Source organism: Bos javanicus, chromosome 28 (genome assembly GCF_032452875.1).
Source record: "Bos javanicus breed banteng chromosome 28, ARS-OSU_banteng_1.0, whole genome shotgun sequence".
In the NCBI taxonomy this organism is placed as follows: domain Eukaryota; kingdom Metazoa; phylum Chordata; class Mammalia; order Artiodactyla; family Bovidae; genus Bos; species Bos javanicus.
The window spans coordinates 30096212-30099745 of record NC_083895.1 but is presented as its reverse complement, the minus strand read 5'-3'; positions in this window follow the sequence as shown (position 1 = coordinate 30099745).

The window sequence follows — 3534 nt, the reverse complement described above, 5'->3', positions numbered from 1 at the left end:
AGGAAGCTTCCTGGTGACTAAGGGGGAAACTGCTCTTGTTCTGATGGGCAGGGCCATGCTCAGTATCTTTAACCCAGTTTTCTGTTAATGGGTGGGGCTGTGTTCCCTCCCTGTTGTTTGATCTGAGGCCAAACTATTGTGGAAGTAATGGAAATAATGGCGACCTCCTTCAAAAGGTTCCATACACACACTGCCGCACACAGTGCCTCCGACCCTGCAGTAGGCCACTACCAACCCACGCCTCCACCGGAGACTCCTGGACACTCACGGGCAAGTCTGGGTCAGTCTCTTCTGGGGTCACTGCTCCCTCTCCTGGGTCCTGGTGTGCCCAAGGTTTTGTTTATGCCCTCCAAGAGTCTGTTTCCCCAATCCTGTGTAAGTTCTGGCAGCTCTATGGTGGGGTTAATGGTGACTTCTTCCAAGAGGGCTTATGTCATAGCCAGGTCTGCTGCACCCAGAGCCCCTGCCCCTGAGGCAGGCCACTGCTGACCCATACCTCCGCAGGAGACACTCAAACACAGTTCTAGCTCAGTCTCTGCGGGGTGTCTGGGTCCTGATGTGTACAAGCTTTGTTTGGGCCCTCCAAGTATCTCTGGCCCATATGGGGTTTGATTCTAAATGCAATATCGGCGCTTCTAACGTCTTGCTGTGGCTTCTCCTTTCCCCTGGACGTAGGATATCTTTTTTTTTGGTGGGATCCAACAGTCTCCTGTCAATGGTTGTTCAGCAGCGAGTTGTAATTCTGGAGTTCTTGCAGGAGAAGATGAGTGCATGTCCTTCTGCTCTGCCATCTTAATTCCACTTTATTCTATTTTTATTGATTGCCCTAAGTGAAGTGAAGTGAAGTGAAAGTTGCTCAGTCGTGTCTGACTCTTTGCGACCCCGTGGAATTCTCCAGGCCCAAGTACGGGAGTGGGTAGCCTTTCCCTTCTCCAGGGGATCTTCCCAACCCAGGGTTGAACCCAGGTCTCGTGCATTGCAGGTGGAGTCTTTACCAGCTGAGCTACAAGGGAAGCCCAAACATTTTTTCTACATCTCTGTAATTACTTAATTTCTGATTGCTTAGCCTTGCTTTGTTATCTTAATAAAGCATAAATGGTATCTGCTGTGGAATTGGGTTTACTCATGCTATTAAATAACCACACCCTTATAATTAGAGATTTGGTAGTCATCTGAGTGGTACAGTCAGTACCAAAATATTACACAACGGGCATTATGTAAATTTTTTTGCATAAATCTGGAAACTAGCCAAGAGATGCACTAAACACTAGGGACATAATGGTTATGTTACCTACCCAAACTTGGGCCCTTTTGCTGGAATGCAGTAAAGCCAATCTACTGACACTGGGCTGTGGTGAAGGAAATTGCAATGTTTACTGTAGGGCACCAAGAAAGGAGACCAGGTGGCTAGTACTCAAAGCCCCCAACTCCCAGGTGGGTTTAAGGAAAGCCTTTTTAAAGGAAAGGTGAGGGAGGGGTGTCCCAGGGTATGTGATCAGCTTGTGCACAATTCTCTGATTGGTTGATGGTGAGGTAACACAGCAGTGTCACCAGGTTAATATTATCAGTCTCTAACATTATTCCTATCATCATCATCCCAGTGAGACAGACTGCTATGCACACAGTAGATATCTGATGAATATTCTATGTTGAATGAATAAGTATTGTAGTTTAGGTGCTGAATGGTGATTTCCAATTCCCAAACACTGAAAACTCTGGGAACTCGGGCTCATCAAGTAGTTGATTTCTTCCATTTAGAAGAAATGGGGGTTTAGCATCTGTAAAACAACTCAGGAAATGTGCATCAAGTACTTCAGAGAGGAGCTAAGGCAGAGAGGAGCCACTTCAGAGTGATGCTAAAGCAGAGAAACTAAAGCTGAAGGTGTCCTTGGGGAGGGGGTGGTCTTGGGAAGACCCCATAGGGTTCTGCTCAGTTTAGCTTACTCTTCATTTTTATGAAAGTAGTAAGCTTAAAATTTGGTAAGAAAGATCGCATGGTTACAAAAGTACTACTTACTATGTTTTCTACAGCTCAAAAAATCTGTTTCCACCTCACCTACCCCAACCAATACCTGCAACAGTTTGAATTACACTACAAAAATTTAGAATAAGGGGCAAGTGATGAGGAATCAATCAGTGTAAGCTTTAGTGCTTTTTCAGAAAATAACCAAAAGGTTTTAAGAGTTATCTGCAACAACAGAGGTGGCTAAATACATTATAATTAATTTACACAATGGAATATTATATGAATGTGAACGTGAAGTTGCTCAGTCGTGTCCGACTCTCTGCGACCCCATGGACTGTAGCCTACCAGGCTCCTCTGTCCATGGGATTTTCCAGGCAATAGTAGTGGAGTGGATTGCCATTTCCTTCTCCAAGGGATCTTCCCAACACAGGGATCAAACCCGGGTCTCCTGCATCGTAGACAGACGCTTTATCGTCTGAGCCACCAGGAATATTATATAGTCTTTAAAAATAATGGTATAAATATGTCTATTGACATGAAGAGATATTTATGCTACATAAGTTGATGAAAGGAGCTTATAAAAAACAGGATCTCACTTTTGTTTAAAATAAGAAAAAATAATATTTGTATATATGCATGGAGAGAATATAAAAAAGATAGTTTGTGGATGTTGAACTCAATGTAACTTTACTTTTGTTCACATTTTCTGACTTTTTTGCAATAAGCATTTATTATTTTCATGATCAGAAAAAACAAAGATATTTCTACTTAAAAATAGTATGTATGAGTTTTTGGTGATGAGAAAACAAGTTCTCTCACTCCATCTTTCAATTCTGCTTGCTTCTAATTGGCTTACTACTATACTCAGGTTTACTATTACATACAGGTTCTAGTACCAAAGTGGGAAAAATGACTGTCCCTGGCTCCAGACTCAAAAACTGTAGCTACAATCAACTCCAGCAGACAGAAACAATATTCATGATTAGTGCCAGCTGCAAGTCAGAGTAGGCTCAGTGTCTTGACTTGGATTAGGAACCAAAATGGGGAAGGAAGTGAGTGGAAATGAATAAGGGATGTAATCATTTTCTGATGGGACAGGTCTTGGTCATAGTACACCCCTTATGACCAGTGAGGAGAAGGAGCCTACAATGTTTTGGTCCCCAAAGGGAAATAGGAGTTATAACATCTCAAGAAGGGAGGAGGAAGTGATGCTAAAAGGACTAGAATAACACAATACCCATTATAACATTTATTCTAGACTCCCATAGTAATAGTGACAATAACAAAGTTCTTAAAGGAGTTTCCAGAGTTTTTCAGTGTTTGGGAATTGGAAACCATCATTCAATACCTAAACTATAATACTTATTCATTCAACAAAATATTCATCAACTATGTACCATATGCATAGTAATCTATCTTATTGGGATGAGCAGTAAACAAAAGTAAAATATTCCTGCCCTCATGGATCTTATATTTTCAGACATAATTAACAACTCTAAAACATGAGTCTGAAACTGGCCTCTGACTGGACATGTTATTGCAGTAGTTGGGATAAGAGAAAATGCAAT